General features: G+C 38.0%; 1 protein-coding gene across 1 annotated transcript in view; it reads left to right on the forward strand.

Moving 5' to 3' along the window:
• The first annotated feature begins 1,918 nt into the window (after positions 1-1,918).
• Positions 1,919-16,302, forward strand: part of LOC128659465 (inosine-uridine preferring nucleoside hydrolase-like) — a 152,948-nt gene continuing 138,564 nt past the window's right edge. Inside the window, exon 1 of the mRNA XM_053713086.1 lies at positions 1,919-2,185. The gene's annotated coding sequence lies outside the window, so the exon portion shown is untranslated. The remainder of the gene's footprint in view (positions 2,186-16,302) is intronic.

Genomic DNA, 16,302 nt, shown 5'->3' on the forward strand with positions numbered 1-16,302 from the left:
TTGTATGCTTTGTCTGAATCAGTAAAGAAAAATGTTGTTTTTTGGTATGGACCAGCTATTACTTTGTATGAAGGTGAGGCAAAAGCACACAATGTAAAGGTGGATACATGGAACTTGATGTAAAAAAAGAACACACCTTAGTGCACTCAGTATTCCCACTGGGAATACTGAGTGCACTAAGGTGTGTTCTTTTTTTACATCAGGGTGTATTCAGCTTATCATTTTCCCTTTGATGGCTCTTCTCCAATATCCCCTCCGAAGGAGAAATAGAACAGCAGTAGCATAACTTGATAAAAGGCAAATTCTCTTTTATTGGGGATTCACAAGACATTGCAGCTATCAACAGGTTTATTTATTTAAAAAATAACAGAAATTCTGCTTTTTTCATTTTATCTTCTGCATATAACGCCATTAAACTAAGGCATAAATAGACACTGCAGTGTGGACAAGATAAGACAATTGTCCCATCTCACAGACTTGTTAAATGGCTCTGTTTACAACTATAAACAGAAACTGATGAAAGAAACCTAGATTTTGACTACAGATAAAAATCAATAAGTAATTCTGCTATTTCCCTATCTGAAGTGTTGGCTTTAAAGGACCCAAAAATCTAAATTAAACGTTCAGGATTGAGAAGAAGCGTACAATTAAATAAAAATAATAATAATAATATTAAAAATCCAACATACTTATCAAATTTACCTTTTTCCTGGTATGCTTTATTGTCCTTTATAGCTTTATCCATAAGTGCATACTGAGGTAAGCTCAGGTTAGGAGCGTGCATGTGCACCATATGTATAATATTTTTGCCGTATAGTGCTCACTAGTACTTGTCTACACCAGTATGCTCTAAAAGAATGATCTCTCATGAGATATATGCTTTATCAAAAATGTCCAGGATCAAAAGTGTAACTTTTTTTTTAATTGTAAACTCGATCTTAAATTTGTTTTCAATTTTCTGTTAAAAGGACATACAACTTAAAATGGAGTACCCCATAAATAAATTAGTTTAAAGGGACACTAAACCCACAATTTTTCTTTCATGATTAAGGTAGAGAATACAATTTTAAACAATGTTCCTATTTACTTATATTATCTAATTTGCTTCATTCTTTAGATATACTTTGTTGAAGAAATAGCAATGCACATGTGTGAGCCAATCACACAAGGCATCTATGTGCAGCACCCAATCATCAGCTACTGAGCATATCTAGATATGTTTTTTTCAAAGAATATCAAGAGATTGGAGCAAATTAGATAATAGAAGTAAATTAGAAAGTTGCTTAAAATTGCATGCGCTATCTGAATCATGAAAGAAAAAAATGTGGGTTTTATGTCCCTTTAATCATTTAAATTAAAACTACATTGCAAAGAACATTCTTTTTTCCCCATGTTTGCTGTAAAATGCATCATTTACTGTAAAGAAAATTATCATGTCCCCTAAAGTACAAAAGACAAATTCTATAACGTTAAGTACCTGTAAGCTTGAAGGAAAATCTATAAACTATACAATACACAATGTTTATGTTATTTATTTTAGTGTAAAGTTAAACAAAAATAGAAAAAGTAATATTAAAGTAATAAAAGTAATAGTAAAGTTAAACAAAAATAGAAAAAGTAATATTTTAGCTTGAGCTTCTGAATATAGAGTGCTATAGCCTTTATCTAAACCCAGATCCCATAAGCTTCATTTGAAATGTGTTTATTAATGTTATATCAGTAACTGATAAAAAAATAAAAAAAATTTGGTGGGGGGATTAAAGATTTTTCAAAATCATTCAGCTGGGTGAGGCCAATAAAACAACTGTATGCAATGCATGTGCAGAGATAAACTGAATGGCAGTCGACTGTGGTTAGTTTGGAACTCCTCCCAGTTTTAACATCCCCCTTTCTTTAAAACAAATAATCAGCACTTAAAAAACTTCAAAAGCGTGTGGAAGAAGATAAGAGAGGTTCTGAGAAAAAACGCTGCAAGTGAGGGAAAATTTAAAAACAAAGGGAAGAATTTATAAAAGAGGCAAAGGAAGAGCAAAGAAGGGAAAAAATAAAAAAAATTAAAATTCACTTGGGGCTCTGAAAGGGATTTCTCTTCTGCTGAAGAAACATTCTTTTCTCAAGCAAGTCTTCACCATAGTGATACAATCTCATTTATTCGAGGCTCTGCATTCTCAAGCAAGCAAAACAGGTAATCATGGACAATGTCTTTTATTATATGTGTATTGTTACTAATCTGTCGTATAGGTTTTTTTATATAGCAACAAAAATATATATAGGACAATAGGGAGCTGATTCAAAATATATAATGTTGCTTTTTATTCCCTGGTTGCAAGTGAGGTCTACAACACATTGGTAGGTGCATTTTATTCTCTATAGCTTATTAAACAACATGTATTTTAATATTTAAACCCATGTTAGATTAACAACCAAATCTAGAATAAAAAAATAGTTGCAAAATTTGCTCAGTGATGTTATTGACTTGTTAGGGAATATGCTAGTTGTGAAATATTTTAACATTTGAGAAAATGGATCTGTGTTTTTATTGGAAATCTGTAGTGATGCTGAGCTGTGAAGATTTTATGAACTCACTCACCAATATTGGTACATTTGTGTTTTGAACTTTAATAGTGATAAAATGAAGTGATAGTATAACGCATTCCCAGAATATCACAGACCTTGCGTTTTTTAATATTAACATTTACTGGGCAATGCTAACATTTTAACATTTTCACTGCTGAACTATTTCACACCCGTGTGTGTTAAGCACTTTTAGTATTAAGTCACTTTATGTAAAAAAATTTTTTTTAAAGAATTCCAGTGCTTTTTCAATTACCTGCACAAAAGTGTTTTTGTTCCAGCTAAGCACTTTTGTAACCAGAACTCCTAAAAAGTGACCAATTTGCAAACTACAGAATGCAAAAACCATGTTGTTGTTTTTTGTCTTATATGTTTTAGAACGTGCATGGTATATGACTGCAATGGGTGATCATTTCCTATATATTTCTATAAACATTCAGTTTTATTTAGCATATATTCATCTTTCCAAAATGATGATTTTTTTTTTATTTTTCCTTCTGTCCCAGTCTACCTTACATGTCTTGTCTTTATTTTTTCATTGTATAGCACTGTGTGTACATTATAGACGAATATAATAATAATAATATTAATAATAATAATCTTGCACTTTAAGCAGAAATAAGTAGGGATAAAAGAACTATACAATTATTAGATGCATACAGTTTCTTTCTTTTTTAATCGGCAGAGCCAGTGATAAGCTGACTATCTATAACATGTTTGCTTCCAAGACTGATTGTTGTCCAGTTTAACCTAAAGAGTATTTGAGCTTGTGCACAGTGCACCAGCCAGTAACATGTTGCGCACACATTGGGAAACGCTCAAGAAATCTTGTAGATGCTGTGTATAATAAATGAGTGCCTCTTGCCAATTAGCAGCCTCAGGAGAACAAAACATATTGCACAGAATAGATTATAATGCATTGTATAATACAGGCTCAGATTAGCTGTTTCAGTTTATTTATTATAAATAAAAAAAAGAAAGTTCCTGAGGAATAAACCGTAAAAAAAGGAAAACGTGTACCTTTTTCCTTTTGTTAAAGGGACAGTCAACACTAAAACTGCTATTTAAAAATATACATAATGTCTTTACTACCCATCCCACAGCTTTGCACAACCAATATTGTTATATTAATATACTTTATAACATTAAAACTCCTAAGTGTCTGCCTGTTTCTAAGCTATTAAATACAGCCTCTTATCACATGATTTTGATTTGCTTTTCACAACAAGGGAGTGCTAGTTCATGTGAACCATATAGATAAAATTGTGCTAACAGCCTGGGTTGTGGCAAACACTGCACTAATTGGCTAAAATGCAAGTCAATATAAAATAACTAAAAGTCATGTGATCAGGGGGCTGTCAGAAGATAATTAGAAACAAGGTAATCACAGAGGTAAAAAGTATATTAATATAACTGTGTTGGTTATGCAAAACTGGGGAATGGGTAATAAAGGGAATATCTATCTTGTTAAACAACAAAAATGCATCTGTTGTAAATGAAACAAAAATCTTTTAATTTCACAATACATAAGAGGCATATGTAGCATACAGTTATTTTTAGTTCCATGAACAGGGCATACAATGTAGCTTGAAGGATAAATAATAATACAAAATGGATAATTTTTTTTAAATATTTTTTTCTTTTTCCCCATGCAGTGACCCTTTGTACAGTCAGATTGGCCTTTTAGATCTAAAAAGGTTCCCCATTCTTCTGAGGTGTGCACATGTGCTCACGAGTACCTTTTTCCAACCCAGTGCACAAGTATTTTAAAAGTGCACACAGGAATTGTCTCATGTTTTATTTATCTGTGGGTGAGAGAGTAAGTGTATCTGTGTGTGAGTGTTCATCTGTGTGTGTGTGTATGTGTGTGTGAGTGTTCATCTGTGTGTGAGTGTGTGAGTGTTCATCTGTGTGTGAGTGTGTGAGTGTTCATCTGTGTGTGAGTGTGTGAGTGTTCATCTGTGTGTGTGTGCGTGAGTGTTAATCTGTGTGTGTGTGAGAGAGAGAGAGTCTTTCTGTGTGTGGGGGTGAAAGTGTTTATCTGTGTGGGAGATCATCACAATCACAATGTTATGAAAAAATAAGCAAAACTATACATTGTTACAAAAACACTCCCAGATGGGCTATATAAATGGATTAGCTACAAAACATTTATGCAAAGAAAAATCTAGTGTACAATGTCCCTTTAACAGACTGCAAATTAAAATGCAAATATGGGGCTGGGGGTGCTGTCTTGTAAATTGGTCAGTGGGGAGGCCTACCACCTAAAACTGAAAACCCCTGAGCTATAATGTTGCAATTCAAATTCACCACTAAAACAAAAGATGCACTGAGACACTTACACTTTGACACAGTGAGTAACTACTAATTACCAAGTCACCAGTTTTTCTTGTTTAAATTGTTTCTTACAAAAGAGCAGTGACAACTGAAGTCAATGTGTTGTAACACAACTGTCACTCCTAATTATAGACAGATGTGCTCTACCAGGATGGAATTATTTTACACACACAATAATCTTTAGTCTTTTTAGTAAAATAAAAATGTATAGCTCTAATTAAAAGAGCAATTTTATGCAGAGGAGTGTACTCAACTTACATTATGGGGTTGATTTATCAAGCTGCGGGGGACAGGGGCGCATATACTGTCTACCTCAGATCGCCTCTGGCAGGCTGAATTCCCCTGGCTGAATTCAGCATTGCACACAAGTGTTCCTGCTGAATTGTAGACTGTCTATTTAAAAAGGTTGATAATCCCTTTATTACCCATTCCCCAGTTTTGCATAACCAACACTGTTATATTAACATACTTTTTACCTCTGTGATTACCTTGTATCTAAGCCTCTGCAGACTGCCCCTTATCACAGTTCTTTTGACAGATTTGTATTTTAGTGCAGACTCATAAACAACTCTACAGGAGTGAGCACAATGTTTATCTATATATCTGCTCTATCTGAATCATAATAAAATGGGGTTAATTTCAGTTAAGACGGACAGCGTAATGTAAAATTGTTTTTCTTTTAATTTCTTTTAATGTGTTTCTAATTACTTGTTATATCAGCTGCAGAGTAAAAAAATGTATGAGAAATGGTTTCTCTTAGTTTATTTTGTCTGTATACCAAAGCCCAATACTTAGAGAGAACAATTGAAAAAATATCATTTTATTACTTATCTTTCCTAACCCCCACTGATAGTGTAATTTCTTATGCTGGATATATTTACACAGCTTTTCTATATAAACATTCAGTATAGGTAGGGATATCACAGTCACAATCAGCTATTTCAAATGTTGATATAAATGTAAAGGATCATTGGGAACAAATTAAAGGGGAAAAAAGTTTAGGATACACTGTCCCTTTAAGTGTCTGAGATAGCCCAGCCTGCATTCAGACCAACCTCTCATGTTTTGCCCTATGACATGTACAGCTCTGCTAATCCAGTCTTTCCATTGTTTAGCAGTGAAATGACTGGATTAGCACTGCTTTGCATGAGGATGGGTGGAGTCACATGATCATCTCATAATGAGACGAACACTGATAGAGTGGTCTGAATATGGATTACATCAACAGCTGTACAAGTGGTCTATTAAGTTCCGAAGGTGAATAATATTCGATGAAGCCTTGAGTGACTTATGTATGCATATGTTATGTTAACATTTTAAACATTTATGTGTAGATAAAATATAGGGAACCCTTATTTACAGATTTTACAGGTTTATTTCCCAGAGAAAGGGTTGTACAAAAAAATCTGAACCCAGTTATATAATGTAAGTCAACGAGTTACATCCCAGGTCCCCATCTCAAAATTGATTTAAAGGGACAGTGTACTGTATGATTGGTTTTTCCTTTTCATATAACTGTATGTAATAGACACTACTATAAAGAAGAATATGCATAGATATTGATCTAAAAACCCAATAGAAAACATTTTAAGAACTTACTCAGAAGCTCCCAGTTTAGCTCTGTTGATTAGGTTAGGCTGGGACAGCCAGTGATATGCTCTGGAAAGCAAAAAGAGCAGTCACCCCTCCTCCCCCCTCCCCTGCATATGAAAATACCCTTTACACGAACAGGAGCACATTGTAGTAGGTAGACAACAGTCTACTTATAAAACTTTGGGGCTTGGTTAGGAGTCTGAAAATCAGCACAATGTTATTTAAAAATATGCAGAAGTATACATTTTTACAAAAAACAAAAACCTGTATGGGCAATATAAATGGATCATCTACAAAACATTTATGTAAAGAAAAATCTAGTGTATAATGGATTGAGGCCATTCAGGAAGAAATGCCAGATAATCAGTCGCTGATGTGAGAATGGACAGAGGGAAAGAGAGAGCAGGGGTGGAAGGGTAGAGGTGATATTTGAGGCTAAAGCTGTTGATATTTACCAAAAAGGAGCGAGGGACTAAAATATTTTATGAAATATATTTTCTTCCTGTGGACCTTGTGAAAAATACTATTTGAATATTGGTTCACAACAGATTGTGTGCTGTAGCTTTAACAAATCTATGAACATAGGCAATAGACTACAAGCTAATAAGTCAAACTAAGAATGCATCTGTAGCACAAATTAATATGAAATTAAATTTTGGTGTAGAAAACAAAAGTGCAGAATTAAAATTCAACCTTTATTAACCCCTTAATGACCAGACTATTTTTCAATTTTCTTACCCTTAATGACAAAGGCTATTTTTACATTTCTGCTGTGTTTGTGTTTAGCTGTAATTTTCCTCTTACTCATTTACTGTACCCACACATATTATATACCGTTTTTCTCGCCATTAAATGGACTTTCTAAAGATACCATTATTTTCATCATATCTTATAATTTCCTATAAAAAAAATATAAAATATGAGGAAAAAATTGAAAAAAACACACTTTTTCTAACTTTGACCCCCAAAATCTGTTACACATCTACAATCACCAAAAAACACCTATGCTAAATAGTTTCTAAATTTTGTCCTGAGTTTAGAAATACCCAATGTTTACATGTTCTTTACTTTTTTGCAAGTTATAGGGCCATAAATACAAGTAGCACTTTGCTATTTCCAAACCCCTTTTTTTCAAAATTAGCGCTAGTTACATTGGAACCCTGATATCTGTCAGGAAAACCTGAATATCCCTTGACATGTATATATTTTTTTTTAGAAGACAACCCAAAGTATTGATCTAGGTCCATTTTGGTATATTTCATGCCACCATTTCACCGCCAAATGTCATCAAATAAAAAAAAAGTTCACTTTTTCACAAATTTTGTCACAAACTTTAGGTTTCCCACTGAAATTATTTACAAACAGCTTCTGCAATTAAGGCACAAATGGTTGTAAATGCTTCTTTGGGATCCCCTTTGTTCAGAAATAGCAGACTTATATGGCTTTGGGGTTGCTTTTTGGTAATTAGAAGGCCGCTAAATGCTGCTGCGCACCACACGTAAATTATGCCCAGCAGTGAAGGGGTTAATTAGGTAGGTTGTAGGGAGCTTGCATGGTTAATTTTAGCTTTAGGGTAGTGTAGTAGACAACCCCAAGTATTGATCTAGGCCCATTTTGATATATTTTATGCCACTATTTCACCGCCAAATGCGAGCAAACAATTAAAAAAAAAAAAATTTTTCACAATTTTAGGTTTCTCACTGAAAGTATTTACAAACAGCTTGTGCTATTATGGCACAAATTGTTGTAAAAGCTTCTTTGGGATCCCCTTTGTTCAGAAATAGCAGACATATATGGCTTTGGCATTGCTTTTTGGTAATTAGAAGGCCGCTAAATGCTGCTGCGCACCACACGTAAATTATGCCCAGCAGTGAAGGGGTTAATTAGGTAGGTTGTAGGGAGCTTGCAGGGTTAATTTTAGCTTTAGGGTAGAGATCAGCCTCCCACCTGACACATCCCACCCCCTGATCCCTCCCAAACAGCTCTCTTCCCTCCCCCACCCCACAATTGTCCCTGCCATCTTAAGTACTGGCAGAAAGTCTGCCAGTACTAAATAAAAGTAGTTTTTTTTTTTTTTAATAAAAAAAAATAAAATGTTTTAGCTGTGATGGACCCCTGCCTTAGCCCCAACCTCCATGATCCCCCCCCCCAGCTCTCTAACCCACTCCCCCCCCAGCTCTCTAACCCACTAATTGCCGCCATCTTGGGTACTGGCAGCTGTCTGCCAGTACCCAATTTGCCCCAAAAACAAAAGTATTTTTTTTCTCTTTTTGCAATTATTAATGTTTTCTGTAGTGTAGCAGCCCCCCACAATACCCCCTCCCCCTCCCAGATCCTTATATATTTATTTTTTTAAAATCTTTTTTCCCCCTCTTCCCTCCTCATTGGTGTCAGTGGCCAGCTAATCTCGTGCGCGCACGCGCGCCCCCGCACGCTCCCGGCACCCGGCGTGCACATTGCACTTACAGGAACCGGATGCCGGGTAGCGATGGGCCGCCCACCCGCCTCCCTGTTATGCTCCCACCCACCAACGAACCGGCACCATCGCTACCGGTGCAGAGAGGGCCACAGAGTGGCTCTCTCTGCATTGGAGTCAACTGACTCTGTTAGACAACTGACGCAGTGGCGTCACTAGGGTTGGTGTCACTCGGTGCGGTAAGTTATGGTGTCACCCCCCCCCCCAGAAAGCAGACACACACAAAAACACAGGCACACACACATACAAACACCCAGACACACTTAAAAACATACTCAGATGCACACACAAACACTCGGAAACACACTCAGACACACACACACAAAAACTCAGACACACACTTACAAAATATGTAAACTGCACTGCATTCATTATGAAGCTCATGCCTAGAGCTGCTCCCTGGCTCAGCAGAGCATCAAATGAAAGATAAACAGAGCACTCTAAAAATAAATCACTAAAGAAAAGGTTTAGGCACAAACTATGAAAATTCTTCTCTCTGACTCTGTTCCAAGTCTGTCAGTGCACAGCCCGGGCCGCGTGCCTACCGCTTCTTATGGCCAATCACCTCTGCACTCTGCCCACCCCCATACCCCCGCCCGCCCTCCAACCTGTTCAGTGTGCACTTAGTGTACCGTAACCGTAATGGTCTGGTGGGCATCATACGTGGCTCCTTCACTTTAAAGACAGTGTCAAACAGTCATGCGGTCAGGTGCCAGGCATCCCCTCATGATTTGCCAGTTCCCGTTTAGAGAGACAGCACAGCAGTGAGTGACTCCACTGCTCCACATGTCACTGAGCAGTGAGCACAGATAGGCAGGCAGGTTTAGGCTAGCAGCGCAACTTTGCAAGCCCCACGGCATGCCCACAACATTCATAGCGAAATTGGACAGGGGAGAAGCAAAGTACAAACAAGCAAAAGCAGCCGGGAAAACTATTTGTTGAAATTGCAGCACTGGCTCAAGGGGCAAAAAAATTGTGTGTCTACAACTTCCCCAGTCCCACCAATGTTCACAAATGCCAGCCCCTCTAATAAAAAAAAAAATCTATGCATCTCAACATTGTATTTCTTTGAATTTCAATAAAATTAAAAATTTTTGCAGCCGCACACCACACCACTGTTTTGCTGGTGGTGTGGTGTGCGGCTGCAAGTCGCCGTTGTGAGTTGTTCATCTGTCTTGATGAAGGCTTCTATGTAAGCCGAAACGTCAACCTATCCTTATGACTTTCTAACGTTGTTGTTATAAACAATAAACTAACTTTGATGTATATAAATCCTGAGAGTGCCCTCTCTTTCCTAGCTCTTATCTACAATCCATTGAGGATTGCACCCAGGTGCTTCATTATTAGTTGAAGCTGGAGTGCTGGAACATGTGCTAATTGGATTATATATATATATATATATATATATAAAGCCTTGTATTTTAGTACTGGCAGACTTTCTGCCAGTACTTAAGATGGCAGTGACAATTGTGAGGTGGGGAGGGAAGAGAGCTGTTTGAGAGGAATCAGGGAGGGATCAGGGGGTGGGATGTGTAAGGTGGAAGGCTGATCTCTACACTTAAGCTAAAATTAACCCTACAAGCTACCTAATTAACCCCTTCACTGCTGGGCATAATACAAGTGTGGTGCGCAGCAGCATTTGGCGGCCTTCTAATTACCAAAAAGTAATGCTAAAGCCATAAATGTCTGCTGTTTCTGAACAAAGGGGGTCCTAGAGAAACATTTACAACCATTTGTGCCATAATTGCATAAGCTGTTTGTAAATAATTTCAGTGAGAAACCTAAAGTTTGTGAAAAAGTTAACAATTTTTTTTTTATCGCATTTGGCAGTGCAATGGTGGAATGAAATATACCAAAATGGGCCTAGATCAATACTTTGGGTTGTCTACTAAAAATAATATATATATACATGTGAAGGGTTATTCAGGAATTCCTGACAGATATCAGTGTTACAATGTAGCTATCGCTAATTTTGAAGGTTTGGAAATAGCAAAGTGCTACTTGTATTTATTGTCCATAACTTGCAAAAAAGCAAAGAACATGTAAACATCGGGTATTTCTAAACTCAGGGCAAAATTTAGAAACTATTTAGCATGCATGTTTTTTGGTGGTTGTAGATGTGTAACAGATTTTGGGGCTCAAAGTTAGAAAAAGTGTTTTTTTTTTCTCCATTTTTTCATCATATTTTATATTTTTTTTTATAGTAAATTACATGATATGATGCAAATAATGGTATCTTTATAAAGTCCATTTAATGGCGAGAAAAACATTATATAATATGTGTGGGTACAGTAAATGAGTAAGAGGAAAATTACAGCTAAACACAAACACTGAAGAAATGTAAAAATAGCCCTGGTCCTTAACGGTTAGAAAATTGAAAAATGCTGTGTTCACTAAGGGGTTAAAGGGACACTATACCCAAACATTTTCTTTCGTGATTAAGGTAGAGAATATAATTTTAAACAACATTCCAATTTACTTCTATTACCTAATTTGCTTTATTCTTTAGATATACTTTAATGAAGAAATACAGGAGGAATCTATGTGCAGCTACCAATCATCAACTACTAAGCATATCTAGATATGCTTTTCAGCAAAGAATATCAAGAGAATGAAGCAAAATAGATAATAGAAGTAAATTAGAAAGTTGTTTATAATTGTATGCTCTTTCTAAATCATGAAAGAAAAAATTTGGGTTTCATGTCCCTTTAAGGGAAACTAGGAAGTATGCTGAATACTGTGTTATTTAGAAAAAGATTAAATGCATGGATTTAAACCACTATAGTATTATATATTCTGTATATTCTGTATATATTCTTTTCCCCATTCCATTTGTTGCCCTAATATTATATTGCTATTTTAGAGCTAATGATTCAAGCTATTGTTAATAAATTAGTATAACAGTTTCAGTTCTGTAATTTCCTTAAAGGGCCAGTATAGTTACCTGAGAGTTTTGATAGACAGATAGTTAAAGTATTAAATATGCAAATTACATATATACCAATATTTTTAAAAATGTAACTTTGTAAAAATGTACCTCTACAGTTGATGCTCCTATGTAGCTTTACAACAATGCTGGCACTCCCTAAAGAATGGGCTGAGCTACAAGTGAAGTTAGCATCCCCCCCCCCTCCAATCATATCATATATGTAAATGTGCCGTGCACGGCAACAAGAATATGGAACACACTGTTTAACAAAGAGGGCCCCAGAAGCGCGTTCACATACACATGTGAACACTCATAAATACATTGTGCAGGGCTGAGGTGGACAAAATACCGGCTCTGATTCTGGGAGTCAGAGTGGAGGTTGCTACGCTCAGTAGAGAGGCTGCATACTGCACACTAGCCAGCTCCTATAAAGCCCCTGCGCTGCCAACTACTGCCAGAACTTGGCAGAACCTTTACCTACACATCAATAATCTAACTATTGGAGTATGCCAGCAGCAGAACTTTGCTCCGCTGCATCTTTTAAAGAAGCGTACTCCTGACAGCATTCCTTGCCCAGTGGCAGGCTTCTTTCATAGATGCGGCGGTGCAGAGTGCTGCTGCCGGCATACTCCAATAGTTAGATTACTGTAGGCAAAGTTTACTTCTGGTTTTCCTCACTCATGCACCAACCACTAGGATGCAGGAGAAAAGTAATTAGTGCTGAACACGGACGCGCATTTATTGAGCGCTAGTCCATGTTCTCTATAGCAGTGACATAACTGTGGGGGGTGGCACATGTGTAATGCCCTGCAGGGAGTGCGAGCAAGCGGCCGTGCGGCCCGAAAATACTGTTTAAGGTATGGCAACACAATCTAAAAACCGGGTTTTCAAAAAATATTTAAAAACATAGAAAGTAATGTATACTTACTGCCCAGCACTAACATATTTAATTTAGTCTGAAAAGCAGTTTAAAATTAAGTCTTGAATTGGGTAAACTGTCCCTTTAATGTGTGCTACAGATGCATTCTTATGTATGCCTATTAGCTTGTAGGTTATTGTCTATGTTCATAGCTATTGCTATGTTTACCCAGTGGTGAGAAAGTATAAATGGAGAATAGTAGAGGACCCAGGGCAGATCCTTCAGGTACTGACAGAGGCATTAAAGAGGAGGAGTTTCCAACAAATGACTCATAAAAAGACCTGTTAGAAAGATAAAAGTCTTATCACAAAGGCCAATAGAGTTGTTTGCAGGAGGAGGGGGTGTTAAACTGTGTTGAAGGCAGCTGAGAGGTCAAGTGAGATAAGGATAGAGTATTGTCCCTTACTTTTAGCAGAAAGAAGATTGTTAGTAACCTTAGAGGGCGATTTATCAAGCTGAGGCGGACAGGGGCGCATATACCCATCCATGTCTGTCGCAACTCGCCTTTGGCGGGCTGAATTCCCCTGGAGAAAGCGCTATTTTGTGCTTGCGTGCAATCCCGCCCCCTGCCCGCACACAGCCATTCACGCGCAGGCAGGAGCTGTCAATCTCCTTGGTCGGACAAGACTTTGTAAGTCAGAGTGAGGATGTTTAATCCTGGAGGCAAAAGGAAGCCAGTGAAGGGATTGGCAGAGATGTGCAGCAGATGAAGAGCGACATGTAAGGAAGATGAGCCTGGCAGAGTCATTCATTATGGATTGTAAAGGAGCTAGGCGGCAGCTAGGAAGACCAGAGAGGACAGAGTTGCAAAAGTCAAGGCGGGAAAGGATGAAAGAGTGGATTAAAATCTTAGTTGTGTCTTGTGTAAGGAAATACCTAATTTTAGAGATGTTTTTAAGGTGGAAGCGGCAAGCTTTAGCCAAGGACTGAAAGTGAGGAGTGAAAGAAAGCTCTGAGTCAAGTGTGACCCCAAGACATCCGGCATGTGGGGTAGGAGTAATGATGGAATTATCAACAGTTATAGAAAATTGGGGGGTGGAGATTTTGGCGGAAGGGGGGAAAATAAGGAGTTCAGTTTTGTAGAGATTTAGCTTAAGGTAGTGAGAGGACATCCAAGATGAGATATGAGAAAGACAGTTTGTGACACGGGTTAGTAAGGAAGGAGGTAGGTCTGGTGCAGAGAGATAGATTTGGGTGTCATCAGCAAACAAATGGTAGTGAACCCCTTGTTTCATAGATTGAAAAGAGAAGGGGACCGAGGACAAAGCCTTGAGGTACCCCAACAGAAAGTGGTAACGGGGCAGAGGATGCTCCAGAGAAGACTACACTAAAGGTACGGTTTAATAGATAGGAAAAGAACCACGAGAGAGCTGTGTCGCAGATGCCAAAGGATTGGAAGGTTTGGAGCAAAAGAGGGTGGTCAACAGTATCAAAGGCTGCAGACAGATCAAGGAGGATAGGCAGAGAGAAGTGGCCTTTGGATTTTGCTGTAAGTAGGTTGTTGGTAACCTTGACAATTGCTGTTTCTGTGGAGTGATGGGGAGACGAAATCCAAATTGCAGTGAGTCAAGAAGAGAGTTTAGTGTAAGGAAATGGGATAGATGTGCATATACTAGCTTTTCAAGGAGCTTTGAGGCAAGAGGGAGTAGGGAAATAGCATGGTAGTTGGGTGGGGACGTTGGATTGAGAGAAGGTTTTTTGAGGATAGGTGTGACCAGTGCATGTTTTAGAGATGAGGGAAATATACCAGTGCTGAGAGAGAGGTTGAAGATGTGTGTGAGTATAGGGGTAAGGGTAGAAGATAGGGAGGAGTGTAGCTGTGAGGGGATGGGGTCAAGGGGACAGGTAGTGAGGTGGGAGTACAGTAAAAGGGCACAAACTTCTTCCTCTGTAACAGGGGCAAAATAATTTATGGCTATTTGGGTTTTGGATGATTTGTGAGCTTTTGAAGGGATGGGAGATTGGTAGTATGTTGAGAACTGATTTCATATCTGATGGAGTCAATTTTGTTATTGAAGTGGCTGGCAAAATCTTGAGCTGAGAGAGAAGTTGTATTAGGAGATGGGGGTGGGCGGAGAAGAGTATTGAACGTGGAAAACAGACGTTTTAGGTTAGAGGAAAGAGTAGATATGATAGTAGAGAAGTTTGCTTTTAAAGATTAAAGGGACACTGAACCCAAATTTTTTATTTTTGTGATTCAGATAGAGCATGCAATTTTTAGCAACTTTCTAATTTACTAATTTACTCCTATTATCAATTTTTCTTTGTTCTTTTGCTATCTTTATTTGAAAAAGAAGGCATCAAAGCTGAGGAGCACTTGTTTAATGGTGGGTGAATTTATCCACAAATCAGCAAGAACAACCCAGATTGTTCACCAAAAATGGGCCAGCATCTAAACTTACATTCTTGCTTTTCAAATAAAGATACCAGGAGAATGAAGAAAATTTGATAATAGGAGTAAAATAGAATGTTGCTTAAAATTGCATGCTGTATCTGAATCACGAAAGAAAAATATGGGTTCAGTGTCCCTTTAAGGGAAGAATAGTAGGAGTTCAAGATGAACTTGTAGTGAAGAAAGTCAGCTGAACTCCAAGATTTTCTCCAGTGTCGCTCAGCAGTACGGTAACATCTGCGTAGTACCGTGCCAGAGGAGTATGCCAGGGCTTAGGGTGAGAGTGTGGTTTCTGAGCTATGGTATGTGGGGCCAGATTGTCAATGACCGATGTAAGGGTGGAGTTATAGTGGAAGATAGATTGGTCAGGACAGGAAAAGGACGGGATGGAAGATAGGAGAGGTTTGAGAGAGCTAATGAGCTGTTACTGATCTAATGACTTAGTGTCTATGTAAACTTTGGTGTGAGAGGGAGGGGGAGCTGTAAGGAGGAAGGTGATGTTGCAAGTGAGGAGATGATGGTCAGAAAGAGGAAAAGGGGAGTTTGTGAAATTTGAGATAGTGCATTGATAGCTGAAAATAAGATTGAGGGAGTGACCATCTTTGTGAGTGGGAGAATCAGTCCATTGTGACAGGCCGAAAGAGGAAGTGAGTTGCAGAAGTTGTTTTGCAGAGGAGGCAGTGGGATTGTCAAGAGGGATGTTGAAGTCACCAAGAATGAGGGCAGGGTTGTCTGAGGAAAAGAAATAAGGAAGCCAGGCAGCAAAGTGATCTAAAATTAAGTTGAGGAGCCAGGGGGGCGGTATATGACTGCAACACGTATAGAGAGGGGAGAGAATAAACAAATCATGGGTTCTTCAAATGAAGAAAATGTGAGGGAAGAGAAGGGCTGTAATTGTTGAAAGCTGCGACGAGTGGAAAGTAAAATACCAACACCACCTCCTTGTTTATTGCCAGACCTAGGAGTGTGGCTGAAATGGAGATCCCCATGTGACAGTGCAGCATTGGATGCTGTGTCTGAAGCAGAGAGCCTGATTTCTGTAAGAGCTAGAAGGTTGAGAGAGTGGGAGATAAAGAGGTCAT

The sequence above is a fragment of the Bombina bombina genome, chromosome 5, assembly GCF_027579735.1.
Source record: "Bombina bombina isolate aBomBom1 chromosome 5, aBomBom1.pri, whole genome shotgun sequence".
Taxonomy (NCBI): domain Eukaryota; kingdom Metazoa; phylum Chordata; class Amphibia; order Anura; family Bombinatoridae; genus Bombina; species Bombina bombina.